General features: G+C 44.4%; 1 protein-coding gene across 10 annotated transcripts in view; it reads left to right on the forward strand.

The window, feature by feature from the left end:
* Nucleotides 1-21,275, forward strand: part of myt1lb (myelin transcription factor 1-like, b) — an 86,245-nt gene that overhangs the window by 6,813 nt on the left and 58,157 nt on the right. For all 10 annotated transcript variants that reach the window (XM_047611511.1, XM_047611510.1, XM_047611512.1 and 7 more), the window contains exon 2: nt 20,099-20,212. The gene's annotated coding sequence lies outside the window, so the exon portion shown is untranslated. The remainder of the gene's footprint in view (nt 1-20,098; nt 20,213-21,275) is intronic.

The raw sequence follows: 21,275 nt of genomic DNA on the forward strand, positions 1-21,275 counted from the left end.
GGAGAGATATTGGAAAATGATTACCAAACAGACATCCATTATTCAACAGGGCAATCAGGGAGGGCACAATCTCCTTATTTATGCTCGCTCTGTAAATCAGATTTGTCGGTTTTGATCACTCTAAAATCTCCCAGTCACACGCCGGCAATATTGGGTGAATATTACACTGTCTAATGGGTAATTGATGACGGCATGTGACACCAGTCGAGATGAATGAACGCCCTACAGGGGTAAGGAGGGGTGAGGCTGGGGGTGTTGAGAGAGGAGTTGATTATTGAGGGTAGCGTTGCATTGGACAGACATTACAGGTCTCCCCTTCTGCGCTGCGCCATCCTCGTTTCTCTTTTCCATAGCTGCTGTAATGTGCTAGATAGAACGGATGTAAATCTTGATGCAGTTCTTGCTACAGACAGTGAAACTGTCAATTTTCGTGACCCTTTTCATTTTTGGGCGCCGCTTCGTGTGTGTGCTGAAGAGCTGTATTTGAGGCACGCTGGAAAGGAAGCACGCTTAATTGGAAATTCAAATACATGCAGCTGATTTGTAGAGCTTGAGCAAGCATGTGTCTCTGTTTGTGTGTATGCAAATGAATGTATTTGTGATTGTTTTATGCATGAATGTGTGTGTGTGTGTGTTTGCGCGTGTGCGGCTGGCTGAGGCCTACAGTGCAGCGTTAGGAGGCAGGCAGGCAGACATGATGTGCTCTGAGTCGCAGCGTCTCTGTGAGGGTGGCCTGACCTCTGCCTTCAGCTTCGCTTCACAAGACAGCAGCAAATGAGAGGTGTCATTGCATGACAGCAGCACAGCCCCTCTTTAGGACTGACGGCTCATCGAACACACACACACACACACACACACACAAAGTTATACACACGTGGCACCAAATGTGCGGATGGGGCGAGGCATATGTGTACACATACATGCAAATATGCAAGTTGCGGCAAACGCTCGGAACAGTTGGAACATAAACAGACATAGATGCATAAATATTGACACACACACACACACAGACACACACACACTTCCACTGAGACTCCCAGAAAACAGCGCAGATCAATAGCTTTGTTTCGTGAACATACAGCTTTTGTTTGGGAAACAATGATTTGGATTCAATTTTGACCACTTAGCACTCATGTCTAGCTTTGACTAGCTCCGAAAATCAAACTAAGATGCAGAAAGGATTGTGTCAAACAAAACAAAAAAATGGGGAGCACTCACTTTTGATTTGGTTTCTTGTTATAGTGTGTCAGAACTGCCTTTTGAATTGGAAAGGCCATTTTAGTTCAGATAATCTGGATTTGGTTGTGTGCATTTGAGTTGAATCAATCACTTCGTTTGTCGTCCAGTTTTCTGGAGCCTCGAGGTGGAGTGACATTTTGTCACAGAGGCTCCGTTATCAGTCTGTCTATCGAACCCCGACGAGAGAATACAATCTCAGTGCATCATCGCAGATAAGAAAAATATGTTGATACAAAATTATTAAGGTATGGCAACTGTCAGTTCCTTTATCTACATATTTAACGTGTGTGTATGTGTGTTTGTATAGTAGTACTATTGTATAGTATATTGAAAACAAAAATAATGACCAACGCATCTGCTTTATCTCAGGACTTTGAGAGTTAGCTAGGAAAGTGCAATGAAGATAAAATGCCAGCACGTAACTAAACCTTATGCATTTGTTTACATGCATGTGAATGCATTGGGTTTTTTGTATGTCTGTAGACCTATAGGTGGATGTGAGACTGTGTTAGCAGACAGAGATGCCACTCCTCAAACTAGAACATATCCACCTGCCACCTGCAGCCCTCCTCAGACATGGCCTCTTGAAACTGCTGACAAGGCACCTCAGGGCCTACCGTCTACCTCCCCCCAACACGCACACATACACACACCCGAGCAGCCACGCACGCAGCTCTAGTTGATCTAACTGTCCTCATATACACTCTCCATGCCTGTCCTTCCTCTTCTCCCTCTGTCATTTCCTTTATCTTAGCCTGCGTCTCTCTCTTCTCTCTGCACACACACACATACAGTTTACCCACATCGTATCTGCAGCTCCTCCCTCCCCTGTCTGTCTCCCAAAAATCATGTGTCTCTCTTCCCCGTCTGACTGCAGTGCATCTCTGTTTCATTGTTATCGTGGCCTCTGTAACAGGATTTCCCCCGTCCTAGTGGATGATTAGTTCAAATATGACTGTGAACGGGAGGGGGGTTGGCGCAAGTTTTGCCTTCCTTTCTTCATCTCAGTTCGGCGGTTAACGAGGGGGATGGATCACATATTTACTGTTAACAAGGAGTATGCCGCCGTTTCTCATTCTCCCTCACCAATTGCGCCCCACAGTCCCATGCATAATAAATCAGACCCTCTGTGTCAGCATCAGTCTCTGGATACAGACAAGAAAGTCACAGTGTGTAGTGTGATCTGCTTCAAAATACAGGGGAAATATGAAGCTGTGCACTCAGAGCTGGATGCTTGCTTCCCTTGCACTGCTGCAATGTATTCAGGTCATTGCCAGGTCTCTGTAAAATACCTCTTTGCTTCGCTTCTGTTAAGCTCCTGCATCTTGTTCATTTTACACAAATCTGTGTACTCCCTGCCCTGAATAAATAGCGCTACACGTTTTAGTTCTTTAGTCTTAGCCCTCACCGTGGCTTGCGCCCCGAAAGAAGGCCCTGCCCTGCTCGTGTAAGTGACCTAATTTTCCTGCTCGGCCCAGCGTTTTCCGATGTGAGCTGTTCCAAAATAGCTTGGCTACAGCAAAGCGTGGCAAACTCATTTCCATCTTGCATAACAGAGACCAAACATCCCCCCCCCCCAACCCCCCACAACCCCCAACGCACTCACACAACTAAGCTCAATAGCGAGATGGCACATACTCTGTCAGGCTGGATCTCAGCTTCCCACCTGACTGCATAAGGAATATGGTTAAATTATATTTTACATTTTCATACCACAGTTTATGGATTATGTCTGATTATTTAAAACATGTGATCCTTAAGTGTGAGTCTGACTTGATCGTTCAAATGAATGAGTATAGAATGGAAAAGGATTCATGAAAGACTCAGACCTAGTCTATGCTATTACTTTAAGTGTATTATTATAATGACGGCAAAATAACTACAGCCTATGAAAAGCCCATAACATTGAAAACCCTGCATAATATCACAGCAAGATGACATTACAGAACGGGTAAGGACAGAGCATGCAATTGGCCCATATCTGCTCCCTGTCATTGAACTGGCTTTGGATGGAGATAATGAGGAGTAGGGGGTTGAGAGAGGAATCATTATTTTACCCATGGCTGCAGCGCTTCTTAACAGGGTCTGTAGGGTGCCTTCGCAAAGCTAATGTAGAGAAATGGAAACAGATGGAAGGCATGATTATTTGATCTGCAAAGAGCTCTTGGTGGGCTTTGTAGTAACTGGACTAGACTGCTTAGAGGCAAGAGAGTGGGTTGTAGATGTTCATGAGTGTGTGTGTGTGTGTGTATGTGTGTGTCCTCTGAGTAACGTGCCTGGGTGTGGGTGGCCAGTGTTTGCGTATGATACCCGCATGTGAGTGTCCAGTTGTTGGCGTGTTTGAGTGCACTGAACCAGCCTTTGGCAGGAAAGATGGAAAGAAAAAGTATGACTGTTCCACGCTCGAAACACGTGACCTTTAATTTGGATGGAGCAAAGAGTAATATTAAAGATTTCAAGCTTTGAGACATTTTTACAATATATTGAGTTCACGGGGGCTGAAGGCTGTGTGCGTTGGTTTGCTGCGTTTCCTGTGAATTTGGTAACAGTGTGGATCTGTGTACCGGTGGGCAGCAGCACAGCTGGTTTTGTGTGTGAAGAGCGCTCCATTCTAAATTGTTCATTCATACATACACTGGCAGGAATGCACTCACAGAGCACAGAACTCATTCGTTACACTCACATATGATTTATATACATATACATCATATGTGTGTGTTTACACATGCACACACATATATATAGTATAAACACACAAGTACATACATCACCGTCTGTGCCTAAAAGACCCTTACTGCAGTGAAAAATACAAGAACCTGCATCAAGCATACAGAGACATATGCCTCTATACTGTTCCACTCTCAAACAATAGTGAAAGAATTAGTCAAGCTCGGTTTTATTCTATTGATCTTACTGCCACGCTTGAGCTGTCTCCATCCTTCTCTACGCAGTACTCACAGCTGCAGCAGCATGTTCATATAGCAGCACAGCACAGATTGGCCTTGATGTATCACACACGTACACGCAGAGTACATTAAACCCCTGTATGGATGCAGACAGACCCGCACAGAGACATGTACACACAGACAGCGCAGACGCATACGCGTGCACTCTGACAAAACATACAGCCTCTGACTTTGTCCCTCTCTTTATCAAACACACATGCACACACAGTCACAGAATGGGGTACATTATCACATGTGGTTTCCTGTCAGGCGAGGGGTTGGAGGACGTGGCTGGCTGGTGTGTGTGTGCGTGACTGGCGGGCCACACCTGTCAACAGTGCTCCATAGGCTGGCTGGTGATGCTATCTGACAGCCGGGCTGCCATGGAGGATGTGTGTGCGTGTGTGTTTGTGTGTTCCGTGACCGTTTGGATGAGTCACTGTTGCCTCCGCTGCTATGTTCCCTAGAGGACCCTCTAGTGTCTGACTGGTGGTTTCAGTGTGCGTGTCTGCGTGTGTGTCTTTGTGGTTTTTTCGCTGGCTGTGTGTTCAGAACCTATTAACAGCTGGCCTCTTACTCACACAGTAAACAATCACGTTGAACCATCAAAATTTTTAGCGATCTAGTCTCTAGTAGTGTTTGCACCATGCCTCTGCAACACATTCAAATATGCAATGTGCTGAAACACTCACACTCTCCATCTGCTGTGTGCTTGCATCTATAACACAGCAATCTGCTTTAATTCATGGGATAGATATACATAAAAAAATAACACCTTTCCCATTGTAATGAAATGGCTCATTGTAATGCAAATCATGTTGCTTTAAACTTAATGTTTCAACCCACTTCACAACACATCTAGCAAAGGACTAGTTTCTGGATGCGACTCTCAGACACCATTCTTCAATCATGGCTGCTACAGACCCGGCATTATGAAGCAGCTGTACCCTCCAGTGCCTCTCAGCAGCACATGCATTTGGCTGAAATATTCAGCCCAGCTCCCAGCGTTACCTTGCATGTATAATTACCGGATATGCTGCCTGCCGCTGATAACTCTTCCAAACAATGTTTGAAGGGGGAAGGCGGCGATGAATTCCCAATGAAGTGTGAAAAAGACTGATTAAAATTGCCGTGGTCAAAAGCCAGCGCACCAGTGTGTTCTGCTCTCACGGACCAGGGGAGATGGGGAGACAGGCTTGCAGTTGAGATAGCTAGCTTTGGGACTGATTTCTGGTTTCTATTTTTGTTCAGAGTGGAAATTATATTGGCATATATTTTTATATTTTGGCTGTTCTGTCGTCAGAAAAAAAAAAAAAAAAGTAGCTGGTGCAATGTATAAACACAGAGCGTTTCCGCACAGCAAACCTTTTGTTAAGTTCACATGTTCACCTTGATTTATTGAAAATTATATGAAATAAGATAGTTAATAAAGCAATTTCTGCTACTAAACACAGACGTAAATCATTTTTAAATTGACAATATTGGTGTCAATCTTGTGTTCCCCTGACTAACTCGTCCCTTTGTGAAAGACTGCTTCTGAATACATGTATAGTTTGTCAGCTTTGCTTCTGAATAATTCTTAATTGCTATGTGTGGTTACATGCATCATGAGATTTTTTGCGTCTATTTTTACAAATAGCTGTGTGGGTGAGTTCATCTCTTATTGCATGCTTGATGAAGATATAGCGTAATTATTTACTGTACACTTTACGTACGTGTGTACGTGTGTGATGCGCACCTGTGCGTCTGTGTGTACCAGAGCCCAGGCGCCTGAGAGCGTATTTGCAGAGAGGAGGGAGGAAGGGATGGATGGATGGCGTCTTATTCGAGGCGTGTGGGCGTCAAGCTCAGGGCACCTAATTACAGCCCCAACTCCCACAGCCTGCCTGCGTCTCCCTTAGCCCCCATGTTTGGGTGCGTCTTCCCTGGCAGAGTCAGATGATACGCTCCCCTCGACTCCGACGCTTTGGTCTCAGGAGGGCTCCACCTTAGCACCAAGTGCGGTTGTGTCTGATTAGCTGACTTAAATGAGATCCCTAGCTGGCTGCCTATGTTGTCATTCTCTTTGTTGACAGTTATCAGATGGGCGTCCAGACAGCCACCCGGCACGTTTAGCTTGTTAGCTTGATCAGGAGGTTTCTACATCATGTCTAACAAACACTGGCATTACGAATCTGTGGGGACCTAATTTGGACTGTACTCTAGCTGAGAAACTAGTTAGCTAGCTAGCTAGCTGCAGTATGCACTGTACCTTTGGGCTAACAAGCCTTCACTAACATAGAGAGTTTTTTTTTTCTTTTCTTGTACACTGATGTGCAGTTCAATAATTGGTGGTTATTAGTGAGCTTGCTGGAAGAAGAGCTTGGTAGCTGGTTAACCCTTTCCTCCCTAAAAGGACAGCAGTTGTCTTTTATCTCATTTCATTGGATTAAAAGGCAGAAGGATGGCAAGGCAGAGCAGGAGAGGGAGACAGAGATAGATGCCTGTAGTGGGGGTTGGTTATTATTTTTTGCCAACAGCAGATGCCAGGCACAGTGGTTTCAACCAGGCTCACTTTAAAACACAACGCAGCTGCCTTCACTGCATCTGGGCAACGGACTGAAAGGAAAGGGAGGAGAGGAGCGAGAAGCAGAGGAGAACAAGAAAAAAGACAGGGAATAAGAATGAAAGAGAGCAGAAGACAGACAGACTGTGTAGGGAGGAACAGAGGGAGCACAAGGGAAGAGGAGGAGAGAGAGGAAGAAACAAAGGCTGACACAGATAACATCTATCAGCACAGCAGAAACATGGGCCAGGTTTACCATTATAAATAGAGAGATACCCACAACCCCCCTCCCACTTCATCCCCAGTTTAGCATTGCCTTCCAAAAGCTGGGGACCACTAACTGGGCCAATCCACAACAGGGATTAGCTATCTGGCTGCAGAGGCATTTAAATGTGCTCATAGCGAGCTCCGTGCTTTATGTGGGAGTGACTGTAAACACAAACTGAGGTGTCAGAGAGAAGAAAGGAAGAACGGCGTGGTTTATTGTTTTTACTTTTTTAAGGGATGTCACATTGAATTTTAATACTATCGAGAAGACGTGTTGCAAAGAGAATGCAATATTGCAGAATTACATAAAAAAATATCTATTTAAGATTTAATACAGTGAATTGCTCCCTTAAAACAACTGGTAAAAACAGCGCGCGGGAAAAGAAAAAATATTAAATGCGGGAAAATAAAATTCCCCAGGAATGTGAAATACACAGGGTATGATTAAAACATTATAAAGAAATGGTGGCAATGTATAATGCTTTAGATAGACGGAAGACTGTGGGGACATGTTTCTGAAAATGTGGACCATATTCACTTTAATGAATGTATTGTATGTGGTTCTGTATGTGCTCGATGCCCAGGGGAAAATTTAGTGAGCCGCTTGCTGAGAGCTGCCTATTGAGCTGTGTGATATGTAAAATAGAGGTAGATTTAAATTCCCTTTTTTTTCACACTCCACCTGTGGACAGTGTTGCAGGGCCAAAGTCAGCTCCACCGAAAAGGGAATTACACACTATTATTATTTCACAATACGTACAATTTCAAAGATCCTTGCGCCACAGCGTGCTTGTTTCTCTTCATCGGCCTCTCTTTCCCCCTCTCCCTCTCCCCTTTTCTTTTGTTCTACCGCTATTAGAGTTGTCCTTGACTGCTGAGCGAGCGCGCAGTACAGCCTTTGGTTGAGAGGAGCCAGTCAAACGCTCTCTCGCTCTCCTGTTGAGACAAGAATAGGGGAGCGCGTAGGGGAGTGACAGAGAGGAAGAGAGAAAGAAACGTTAGTGAGAGAGGAGAGCCTTTTTTTCAATTCAGCAAACATCTTCTTAAAGCCACGGAGAGCTGTGAATGAGACAGGAACACTATTAGCAGGAAGTTGGACTGATGACTAAGCGTCTGAAGACAGAGGAGGGCTCCGGGCATCTTGTTTGGAAAGACAGTGAATGAAAAGTTGTTGTTTGCCAAGAAAGAAGCCCTCACAAATTGTGGTGCATCATTCCCTGAGACGTGCTGTGGAGTGTTTGGTCCCAGAAAACCTGCTCTTCTTTGTGGAACGGCGAAGTGATATTCATAGTACGAGTGCAAAATTCATAGAGAAAAAGAGGAGCAAATATTGAAGAAGCTTTTGGGGACTTTTGCTGGTGGCCTTGCAATCAAATATAAATATTTTACCAGTTGTTAGCCCACTTTGGCTCCAGTGTGTTGGCATATTGTGCAAACGCCGTGTAGTGTCAAACTGAGAAATATTGAGACATGAGATTTCAGCTTTATTCTTGACACCTCCCCGAAATTGATTACATGACACCTCAATGAAGACAGACAAACAGATAACAGACAGATGGACGGGGAGACAGGTAAACAGGCAGATAGAAAAGCAGGCAGACAAATAGAGACACAAACAGATGACGAATAGACAGGCAGATAGCCGGGCAGATTGGCAGAGCCACTGACAGCCTGGCTGCTTTCCGGTAGAGAGGTATTGGCTTGAGAGAGGGCTGGCAGGCAGACAGGCAGATGGACAGGCAGGCACCCGTGCACACAGACAGAGACACAGACACAAAAGCAGACAGACAGGAGGACCGGAGGAATAATGGACGGTCTGGCTGGGAGAGAGACAGGCATGCAGAGCAGCAGACAGAAAGGCAGGCAGAGGGGTTGCCAGACAGACATGCACCGTTGGTAGCAGGACAGGCAGTTGGCGTAGGAAGGAGACATGGGGACAGCAAGTGCCTCTGGCAGGGAGGGAGAGCGAGATAGAAGGAGACAGAAATAGAGGGAGAGAGAGAGAGAGAGAGAGCGGGATGAGGTCAGTGCACGGCTGGCTGGCTGACTGTTGATCTGTGGCACTGGGCTGGCAGAAGAGGCTCCTCAGGGAGAGAGCAGCTCCATACAGCCTCCATCTACAGCCTCCGTCTACACCCCCCCCCACCATCCCCGCATCCCTGCATCCCCCAGCTGGGATTGAAAGACAAGCCTGTGAAGGGAGAGACTTTTAGCAAACAGTGGCACAAAGACATGAGAGAAGGCAAATGTGAACAAAATTAGGAGTCGGTGACAAATACCACCCATTAATGGCTGGCAAACAGCAATGAAAGCAGCTCTTAAGTGTAGGAATATAGGAAAACTCCTCTCCCCTCCTCTCTTGTCCTGTGAAGGACATTCTGACAGCACTGTCTTCCACACGGGCCTCTACTTGTACCCCAGGCTTTGAGGATACAGACCATGTGACTCATTATGCTTCTTGTTTGGTAATAGTATGGACATACAGTATAAACTGTACTGGATCATCGTGCATTCATCTGCTTTTCTAATTAAAGAATTTAGCTTTTAACTTTCTGGATCCGCAACATTATATGCAGTACTCAGTCAATAAAAAGCTACATTTTCATTTCAGAAAAACGAAATATTTCACAGAACAGCAATTACAGCTAAACAGAAATGGGAAAGTGGAAAAGGTTTAATTTTCCAAAACAAAACTTGCATAGACGTTCCTGGTGTGTGTCATATAATGTTTCCTGCTCACGTTTCCAGAAGCGCCAGTTGAAAATGCTTTAATGCTAAAGGAAGAGTCTCTGGCCCGCTAAAAAGCCTGTGTAGGTGTTTTCAGGACGCAGACGAAATGTTAGAATATTATGGTCGTTTTGACTTACCCCGTGTTTGGACAGTTGAAATATTGGATCAGTATGTCGATATGTGATTTGAGGTGCTGAGGATGTTTTTTTATGGCTTTCTCTCGGCTAGAGTTACACAAGGTTAATGTTACAGCCGCGCGTGGGAGTGTGAATGTGTGCGCGTGTGCATGCATGTGTGTGTTTTGCTGCAGGGTGCAAAGCTGCTCCAAATGTCCATCTGCCGAGTTCGCAATCCACCTGAGCCCACTCACACATGCACTTGTGCCCGCCCCCCCCCCCCCCAGCACAGACACAAACGCTCACACCCAAACACACAATCACACAGGCGCGTGCAGAGACGTAACCTACCCCAAAACCCCGAACATTCCTTACATACCTGCACAGCCAGGCTGAGTGCTTTAGCTCTATTCATTCTCGCAGTCATTTGCATAAAAACATCCCACCTTTTTTCGAGCTGTCACCTTGATGTAGCTGCAATACACAGTGTGATATCAACATAACAAGTTTTCTGACAAGGATCCAGAAATGCACATATACATATTTCACTACAGGTGTTAAAAGAAGAACGAACGAAAGAAAAGAATGGAAGAGCCCAAACACACACACATACACACACACACACAAACATGTGAACATACAAACACCCAGCCATTCATACACTGCATCTCTGCTTGTACGTTTACATATACACACAATTTGTGTTTGCAGATGATTGTTTTTTCAGCTTGTATTTCAGTGTGGGCATGTGTGTTTGGCACACTGAGTGCCAAGCTGATAATTATTGAAATGAGCTTGTGACTTGATGTCGCTGATACAACTCTGGCAAGATCTCACAATCAAATTCATTTACAAGTGCCACATTAAGCACCTGTTTCTTTTCTTAGATTTGGTATATGTTTTTCAATTACACTCGTCAAGGTTCAGTCACTATGTTCTCTCTTAACTGGGACAAAGACCGGTGTGTTACTTAGAATCTCCAAATCCAATAAATATTGCTTTGTGGGTGTTGTGTTCATTTATTCGCTGTCTGACTACGCAGCCAGTTAACATCAGCTCGGTATTAGCCATCGTCTGAAAACGTTTTAATTCAACCATACACATTGGTGTCCTTCGCAGGTACTTTTGTCATGAGCGCATGCGATATATCTTCAATCGAGGAGAGAGAAAGTTTGCTTTGACTCTAGGATTAACTGGGGTTAAAAGTTTAGCTTACTGTGATCATTTTGACTATAACTCAAGCATTCACATGTTAATTACCAAAACCGATAATATGCGTCTGGACGACTGTGCAGTTTGTGGTTTTGTGTTTTGTTTCATGCAGTCATTTTAAGGACCGTATGTAGCCCTCTACTAAGTTTGGAAGTTAAAGTCCCATCCACGTATAAAGCAGTTCCCTCATTTCTCTTACCTTTGTTAATGAGAGTTGGTTGCTAGGTGATATTCCAGGTTGTGGTTGCCTAAGTAACTCTCTTCTCTAATTCTCACCCCAAACATTTTTGAATTAAAGGAACAGAACATAAAAATATTAGTAGCGTATGGACGGAGCATGAAAATACTTCACCTGATTCACCTTACTCTCCAAGCCTGCTGTCAGCAGGGTGAACACGGTGGTAGGAGCTAAAGTATAGTGTCAATGGTGTCAATCATCTGTATCAGTCATCCCGTTGGTTCAGCTTCCCCGCCCAGTTTGTGTCGCCAAAGGCTGCGATCATCACGTCCTCTCACTGAATCGAAACAACGAAAACCAAACGCATGAGAAGAATAACACCATCAAGAAACAACGATTCAATTAAAGGAAGTAAATCTCTTTTCAAAGACTCTGTTACTTTCTTTGTAAAATGTGTACAGTGGCAGCGTGAACTTGCAGACGGGCCTTAAAGTAGTGAAGAGGGCATAGTTTGCAGGTGTGTTTGTGTGCATGCCTCTGTGAAGGATCTCTGTCTTTCGGGAGCTGTTTTAAATTACTGTGTGATTCATTCAAATCGAAACAAATTCTGTCTCATGTCGTCCAACGCCTTTGACTCCCACACTGGAAATATAGACCCTATTTGAGTAGAGAATGAGGGGACGTTTTCCATTCTCTTCTATTAGGCTGCTATTTTTGGTGCCACAGGATACCCAGTGACTGTGTAGAGCCTTGTCAGTGACGAATGTGTTTGTGTGAGAAACAGGGGTGGGGTGCCTTCCCAGAGGTAGATATGTATGCGTGTGTGTTTGAGATGGATGGAATTGGGGGGATATTCAGTGTTTTTATTTCGTGCCCGCAGGACTGTGTGTGTGACTGAGGGAGAGCGAGAGAGAGAGACAGCATGTGCGCTGTGGCAGGGTGTTCTATCTCGTTCTCCTTCTCTCTCTTTCTGGCTCGCTCCCCTGCGGTGATTCAGTGTGTGTATGCCCATTAGCTTGCCTGAGTGTGTGTATACACCTCGGAATGTGAATGTTTGTGTGTGTGTGCGCGTTTGTATTTGCCTGACTACCATGCTTCAGTGCTTATGCTGAGATACAGCATACCATGCTGGGGGTACCTTTGTGTGTGTGTGTGTGTGTGTGTGTGTGTGCACGTGCTACGCCTGCTGTCATCCTGGGGTAAAGCCTCAGGACATATAGGGTCATGTGACAGACAGCCCTATCTATCTATCTGCAGACTGCATCATTGGTATTCTGGGTAGACACTGGCAGTCAAAGGGGGAGGTGGGTGGCTGGGAAGAATGAAGAGAGGGTGGAAGTGTGTGTGTGTGTGTGTGTGTGTGTGTGTGTGTGGGGAGGAGGTGGGGGGGGGGTTGGAAAAATGATAGAGATGGGAAAGGAAAGAGGGGAATTTGAGGAGAAAAACATAAAGTAGAGAACAATAGAGATCATCAGTGCATTTAGACATAATCAGACACACACATGCACATAGTCACACACCAGTACAAAATGAACGCCAGTGTCTGAACACTGCATCCAGGCCAGGACATTAATAAGCATGCCTTTACATGCACACAAACTGCAGCATGTTATCAGTAACACAAAATGCATGCATGCACACACATCCAGTATAAATATGCGCACAAACTGTGCCGTTCCTTATCAGTTCATAAGGAAGATGTGATATGAAAAAGAGAAGGACAATACGACACTGACTGAATGCTGGAAAACACCATCAACAGCAACACAAAAGGAGCTGTTTCATTAGCCGGGGCAAAGCTTTTCAACACAGCAGCAGTTTAGCGAAGCTTAGGGTTAAATTCACTTGTGATGTGATGAAAGACAGCTAACCTTCAAAGACATTTTGCCACCCATTTTGCTGCACAGATCCTGCAAACTTGCACCGATGCCTCCGTCTGTCTGATGAGGAAAGATCATATATGCTCTCTCTGTAAATAAGCGTTCAGCCTTCATTGACAGACGGCCACATACAGGGGTATCAGTTCACTACCCAAAGGCCCAGGATCTAATATCGTTTGCCAGCAAAACATTCAGATCTGCTTATAGTGAAATTTCTGAGGACAAGTGGAACAATGAGTGATGACTGAGGAGATGTTGCTATTGATCAGTCTAGTCAATTGCAATCAAAAATGTGAAATTTTTGGGAAGAATTTGTTCACTTTTTAATGTTAAACACACTGCTGGGCGTTGGACACAAGGACAAAGTGACCTTAAAAATAAACTGCAAGAAAGATTGATCGCTGAAGAATTCTAAAATATAAGATGTAGTCGGGACCTAACAATGAACAGATCAGATTGCTGCCCACAGACAGCCTGTTAATTCTTTTGAAGCCTTGCAAGTGGGTGTGGGGTTTGATAGCGCTTCATCCAATCTGAACCGGAGCCCAATAACAGCGTGTATGTTGGCCGATAACAACACATAATAGAAAACCGAATTAAAATGCCAGAAGAAGTGTTTGAGGTTGTTAACAGCGATGCCCTATATACTGTGTCCATCAGAGAATTTATTTTCCAAAAGTAGAATGTTCCACCCGGAGCATATTGAGATCAGTTGTTGTCTAAAACAACCAAACATAAAGCATCTTTACGATACGCAACTGTGTGTCTGTTTGTTGTACCTAATCACTAGTGTAGTATTTTTTATTCAGCTTTAGGTAATGTTTCAGAAAAAGAGAAGATAGATTCTGAGTCAAAAACACGAAACAATAAAACATGAGGACGAACCTGGGCAAATGTCAGTATTGTGTTGTTAATCGCAAAAACAGCTGAATGAGCTACAGCTCATTCAGTGATGAGACGCTTCGGGATCGTAACAAGCAAAGGAACGCTTAGCGTTGGCTGAAAAATGAAGCTTCCCATGTCGATGTTCTATATTTTGCTCTTAAATTGGAAGTGTTGAGCATTTCTTTGTGAATATTTATTTAGTGACGCAACTGATCGCTTTCAAATTGTCATTTACATATACAAGAAAAATGTTCTCGCTGTAGAGCCCCGACCGCTCGACACACAGTGGAGCAGGAACGCTCCTTTGTGGCGTCATGTGGAACAGGGAGCATGAATAGTGTCGCTTTCTTTCTATAGGCAGAGGTGCGGCACAGCTCTGTGTTTTCCTGTGGCTATTTCAAGTCTTGGCTGTCTCACTCCTCGACCTTGGTGTTCTATAGCTGCTGGGGATGAGAGATGGTGTTAACACTTCTAAAGGCGTAAATCACCTCTCCTTCTCGCTCTGTCTCACCCCTCACCCCCCCTCCACCCCTCCACCCCTCCACTCTTCCTCGCCCTCGCTGCAATGTTGTTCTCCTCACTTGCTATCTGCGCTGAGAGGTGATTGGAGTCTTCCCTGTCTGATAATGGGCCATATGTACACACTCTCTGTCTCCCCCTCTCTCCAACACACACACATACACACCTTTTTTACAGAGAGAGAGCGGAGAGAGATGGAGACTCATCAAGTAATTAAGGCCCTGGCTCTCCCTTGGAAATTAAAGGAATGGCCCTTTGCTCTCCTCCCTCTCTCACTTTCCCTCTCTCTGTCTCTGCCTCTCTTCCTCTTCCTGCTGGGCTGATTGCTGTCTGGCTTCTTTCCTCACCTGAGTATTTCACTCTCTCTCCCAGGCAGCCAACCCATAGTGCATTGTGCTGGTGATTACCCCACTGTGGGTAATTGCGGCGGCTGTTCACCCGATGTTATTTCCCCCATTCTCTGCCCTTACAGAAAAGGCACCTCCCTTGAGAAAGAGAATGGGGGAGTACACTTTTAGCTGCGCGTGTGTGTGTGTGGATGTGAGTCTTATTGGGAGGGGTAAGCTAATAATGAGTGCGGCGCGTGTGTTCCTGTGTGCATTTTATATACTTCTTTATTTAATTGTACTTTCATGAGTAGGCTTATCCAGGCTGCCCGCGTGGATGCTGCTGTATGCCGCACGGTGTGTGTGTTTGTGTTTGCGAGCGCAGTGGAACCCAGCACGTCAGGCACGTGGTCAGTTCCATCTCTCACGTCCTTGAAGGGAAAAGTGGGTCAGAAAACTGCTTTTACCTTGGCTCACTCTTCCTCTTTGATAGGAGCAGGAAAGTCATAAAGAGTCAGTCCACTTCACTGTCTGACAGCTTCTCTCACCCTTGAACCTCTGTGCCTCAGACAACACTGCTGCGTCCAGAGATATTTTCAGGGAGAGATTCAGACCAACAGGCAGATTCGTTATTTTTAGCTGCTGGAACAAGAGATCGCCAAAAATAAAAAGAAAATAAAGATATGTGCTGATTTAATATAGGTGACGCTGTTGTTAGCTCTGTCTGTGTGCCCAGTGTGAGCTGGCTCCGGCCCCGCAGCCCTCAATAAGATTAGTGGGTACAGTCAACTGACTGCGATCCCATCCTTCTCTCAACTAATGGCTACATTTCTTGCATGTCTCCAAACAACTGATTGCAACAACACATTCAATTTGTTCAGTGTGAAATGAAAAGCATGCCTGCAATACGTAGCATACAGGCACGAAACGAACACGCGTGTCTTTGGACGATGCGAGGGAGCTGGAGAACACGTGGAGAACCTACACAGACACAGGGAGAACATGCAAACTCCACACAGAAAGGCCTCACCGGCCGGTGGGTTCAAACCCGGGGCTTCTTGCTGTTAGATGCTAACCACTGATCCACTGTGACTTTATGTTGTCTATTTTATTAACAGATTTAGCTGCTTTCCTACTGCTGACAGATATTTTGTTATAAGGTGGAATGTTACGATGGACAGCAAAATCACTATTATCAGTATAATATATATAATAGTTATAGACTGATACCTATAACTGTATATATATAATTAAGTCACAAGTAATTAATTGACAAATTCAACATTCCACATCCTTTCAAGGATGCCCCTGGTATCTCCTGATTCCACATTTTGCCAGTTAGCTCTTTTTTGGTCCCATAGCGCGTTAGTATCATACCTCAGTTGAACCGACTGGGAGTATGCACGTTCAAGACTACATCGTGCCTCTCTGGATGTTGATGAATGTTGATTAGTATGCCAATTGAAATTTTTTTTTTTTTTTTTTAAATTGTAAAAATAAACCATTTTGAGAAAAACAAATGACGCACAGCTAGGTGCTGTTCCTTCCTTCTTGGTTAGCTATTTAAAGATTTCTATAGTAAACACACATAAACATTACAATACTATTTCTAAAATTGTACACCTTCCTTCTTTTGTGCTTTCGCTGTACCTGCCAAGAAAAAAAAAGAAAAAGAAAAAACTTTAATATTAAAGACGTCTGGTTGCAGGGTCATGGGATTTCTTCCGATGGTTTTCGGCTGTGTCACTGTTTTGACAGTGTGGTCAGCGTAATGCCTCGCTGGGATTTAGAGGGTTTTGGTGGTTTAGTTGAGGGATATAGAGGATAAGGTCTTTTTTATACTGAGAGCTTTTTGAATCACTAACCTCTGTGCTGTCTTGGCCACAGAGAGGTCTCCTGCATAGGCCCTCTGAATGGAATGTCCCCTAAAAAAACAAAGCAAAATTTAAAATGCAGCAATGAATCATGGTGGTAGATGGTGGCCTCTGCACAGCTGGACGAACAAAGCGGACTCCCGCTACGTTAGGACACATAAGAGTTTGAGTAAAACGGTTGGAAGCAGGATTAGAAGTGATATGTGTACTGCAGCTTTTATTTTAGTTTGTGTTGGCAGTCCAGGAGTGGGATTGATTTCCACAGAATAGGGGTAAGAGCAAAAGAGACAAGGTGTCATCTGACCCTGTTATCTGATATCACATATTTGTACAGAAACATACATATTCATTTCAGTTCTCATAACCAAGTGCTCTTGTTTTCTGTTTGCACCCCATCACTGCCCTCTCCATTTGTTCATTTCAGGAGCTAACTTCTGGGCAGTAGCTTGGCATGCAGCACATTTGAGGATGTAAATATGTTATTTACTTAAATAAATAGCAACAGATGACTCGAAGGATCTTTTCATTTTATACGGCGACCCTGCTGTCACTCTTGCCTGGTATCCATCAAACACACAAAGCTACACTCTGACAAATCCTGTTTCATCTGCAGCACGAGGACATTGAGGCCAAGAAATCATAGCTGCTTCTTCACCTCAACTGTGTGCATGTGTGGATAGGAGTGTGTGTCCAAAAGGCAATGAACAGACACCGAAAAGAACACAGGATATGGAACAGAGAGAGAGAGAGCAATAGGGACAGAGATTTCATCTCCTCTCTGCCTGTATACATATCTGCTAGAATGTAGGTCAGGCAGCCCCAGTCACTCTCAGCCTGGGAGAAGGAGATTGTAGTGTGTGTGTGCGTGCCTACGTGCGTGTGTGTGTGTGTGTGTGTGTACGTATGCACATCATATGAATAAAGCATGTGTCTCGGCCGTATTATGTGCTTATTTGTGTGTGCCCTCTTGTCCTCATGTGCCATATGCCACGTATGTTTCTGGATACGATAGGTGCGAGTTTTTATCTGTTTGTGTGTCTGTCGAAAACGCCTGTCATGTGTAATGTGTTTATGTCATAGCAAATGTGGACCGTGACGCCGACATCACAGCCCACTTCCCATACTGCAGTGTACATAGCCATACAATAGGGCTTCATTACAGTTTGTGTGTGCCAGAGGAGCCAGTCTACCTGGGCTATTTGCAGTGTGTACCCTGTCTTTGATAGATATAGGAGCCGAGAAAGGGGCAGGAACGGCCCTTTCTTTTTCTCCAAGGAATAGACTGGGAGAAGAATCACACTGCCACACACGCGCACACACACACACACACACGCACGCACACACACACACACACACACACACACACACACACACACACACACACACACACACACACACACACACACACACAGTGAGAGATACACAATTTAATACATATACATTTAGACACACATGTACAGCATATACACAAGCTATTCTCGCCCGTTACCTTTGCTGTTGAGGAAGAATATGTGACCAAGAACTGTTCTTATGTGCTTCTCTTCTAACCACAACCCTACAACTGTGTATGTGTGTGTATGTGTTCCCATTATACTTGAAGGCCATTTCCTCTTTTGCTGCCTGTCACTGTCCTTGGTGCTGAAACTTGCAGACTGCTACGGTGCCCACATAACTGGAATACCCTGAGCACCATAAACACATGGTGATACTGGTGCATCGTTTCTGTTGTCTAGTTATACCGTTCTCCTTTTCTTTTTGTCTTTCTCTCACTGTCTTGTTTTTCTCACCTCCTTTTCTTTTCTGACACTCACATACACGTGTACAAGGAAAATGTGGGCTGTGTCCTGATGAAGAGTCAGAGAGCTGTGATTTGTCATCAGCCTCCACATGAAGACCTTCATCAGAGGACAGACCCATCACTTACACTCTGATTATGAAGACCAAGGGGACGTGTGTGTGTGTGTGTGTGTGTGTGTGTGCGCGTGTGCGCACGCATGCGTGTGTTTAGGAATTACTTGTATTTTAAGGGTTGGAGGCATTATGTCAAAATACCAAATTTCCAGAAATCATTCCTAAAACTTGTATCCCATTTTGTCAAACGCAGTAGGGAAACAAGTGTGAGTTCTTTCTACCTTGTCAGCCACTATTTCATCTGAAATTATACAGTCTTATGTTGAGGGGGTAGCGGCTACCTATGACTAAAATTCACTTTGACTTTGTTTTATTGCAATTTCATGTGAGAGAAAAATGTTTTTGGGATGCCCCAGTGGCTGTAATCAAATACAAACCAACCTTTTGATGCAGTTTACATAAAACAAAAGACAGCAGGGCCGTAGTCATAAAATGAAAATAGAGTTTGAGCGTCCCATTGTTTCACATTAGGGTTTCCCGTTAATAGCCGTTTTCAAAGTTGTTTGTGCTATCCCCTTACAACCTGCTCACACTGTTTCCGTGCTTATTATTCACACTACAAAGAAAGTATACCAAAAAGTGGAAAGCAGAGGTGTGTGTGTGTGTGTGCGCGTGTGTGTGTGTGTGTGCGCGTGTGCCTGTGTGTGTGTGTGTGTGTGTGTGTGTGCAGGTGATGAAGGGTAGAAAGACCCCCTGCCTGTTCAAAGTAAAGTCCGCTCAGGAACGTGAGCACCACTACGCTTTTTATATAACACACAACAGGAGCACCGAGGACTGACTGTATGTGTTGTGTTTGTCCTGAGGGAGCAGCCATTGTTTTGATTTAAGCTGCTTTGAGATAGGTAGGCAACAACTGTGGTGTGTGTGTCTGTGTTATGGCCCGTCTGGTGGGCTCCCTATGGGGGCCCTCATTCTTTGTGATGGTCCCTATACACCATCAGCGCCTCATCTGTTCTGTCCTATACATTCTTGCAATTAGCAGCACCGGATGGAAAGGAGCGACAGGCAGAGCACACAGGCAGTGTTTGAGTGCACATGTTCGCTCACACCTCCAGCTCTTCTTTTCGACAGCGTGGGACACCGACCCCCTCACTTACTCCTCTGCCACCTTCGTGCACTCTCCCTCCTCTTTCCTCCGCTCCTCTAGCTCAGCGGAGGATGGAGAGCTAAGGAGAGAAATCATGGAGGCAGGCACGGATCATTAGCTATATTTGTCCCCACTTCCTGCAGCAGATGATAGATCTAGCTAATTACCCCATGTTGCCAAGCCTATCGCACACGACAAGCGGCCGTCGTTATGGCGGAAATCAGCATTCGCTTTGGTGTGTGCTGCATAGTTGATGCTATATGACTATTCATGAGCCAGGAGTCAAAGGAGAAGAGAAAATTTCAGATCCTGCCACGGCTGTGTGTGAATATGATTGTTCTGGAAATGGTTTTAATGATGCATGTTCTTCCTTCCTCTGTGTAGAAAATGAGTTTGGAGGAGACGTGGTGAGCCGTTCCTCTCCAGCCGAACGTCAGTAGGTCACGGTGGAAGCAGAGGTCTGGACCAAAGAGCTGTCTCAAGCCCGAACCACTGCAGGTAAACTTTGTTTCATCACGCCTCCTTGTGTTTATATTGATTTAGATTATACAGATTATTAAATATAAGGATAATTTTGTCACAAAATAAAACAGTACACACCAATATCACAACTGCGCCACAAATTGCTTTAACAAAATGGAAAAAATTTAACAAAACCAAAAGAAGGAGCTCGACCTGCTACAAGATACAAAAAGTTGAGACAAAACAAATAGTCAATTGATAAATTTATAGAAGAGGCAAGAGAAAAAAAAATGAAACCTAATTTTACATGTTGAAATGACAGGAGAGACTTTAATTCACAAAAGTACCTGTTTGACCGATTTCGAATACACGGTAGATGTTTGGTCAGAATGAAGTATTTTCTTAAATTTAATTAAGCCTATTAGGCTGAAATAAAAGTTTTCCAAGACTCCATTTATCTGCATGCTTGCCATCACAAAATCTATTTTTGATCCATTAAATATGATTTGTACTTTACTGCTGGCCTTTTTCTGGATGATTTCAATTTTAGAAACTGTGTTACACCATGTGAGCCAATACAAACCGGTTTCTAAAGACTCCAGACACCTGTTTATTTCCAGTAGCAATACAACTGACTATGCTGTGTACTCGGTGATTGCATTTTTAACTGAAATACTTTGGATACGTGCTGGGAAACACGGGCGGATAGATTCAAGATTTGGTGAAGGAACAAAAGCATTCAAAGCTATATTTGAGTCATTTACGTTCTATACAGTATGTCCGTCCAAATCCTTCACTGTAACTGTCATCACTGGCGCAGCTGATAAATTGTTTTATTGTATTCAGATCGCAGCTTTTCTCACTCTAACCATGTTAGAGTTTCGCGCAGCTGCTGTCACCCACCAAAGCCATTTTCCAAACTCGTCCCCAGATTTTAGTCTGTCTGTCTCTATCACTCTCGCTCTCTTTCTCACTCTGGCTGTCTCTCTGTTGCCCGCTCAGCGCCCACTCAGATGCTATCTCCACAGCCCTTCACACTAATTCAGATGCACTTAGCATCGGTTTGGCACACATGTTTACTGTCACTAGATAATGCATG

The sequence above is a fragment of the Mugil cephalus genome, chromosome 17 (genome assembly GCF_022458985.1).
Source record: "Mugil cephalus isolate CIBA_MC_2020 chromosome 17, CIBA_Mcephalus_1.1, whole genome shotgun sequence".
In the NCBI taxonomy this organism is placed as follows: Eukaryota; Metazoa; Chordata; class Actinopteri; order Mugiliformes; family Mugilidae; genus Mugil; species Mugil cephalus.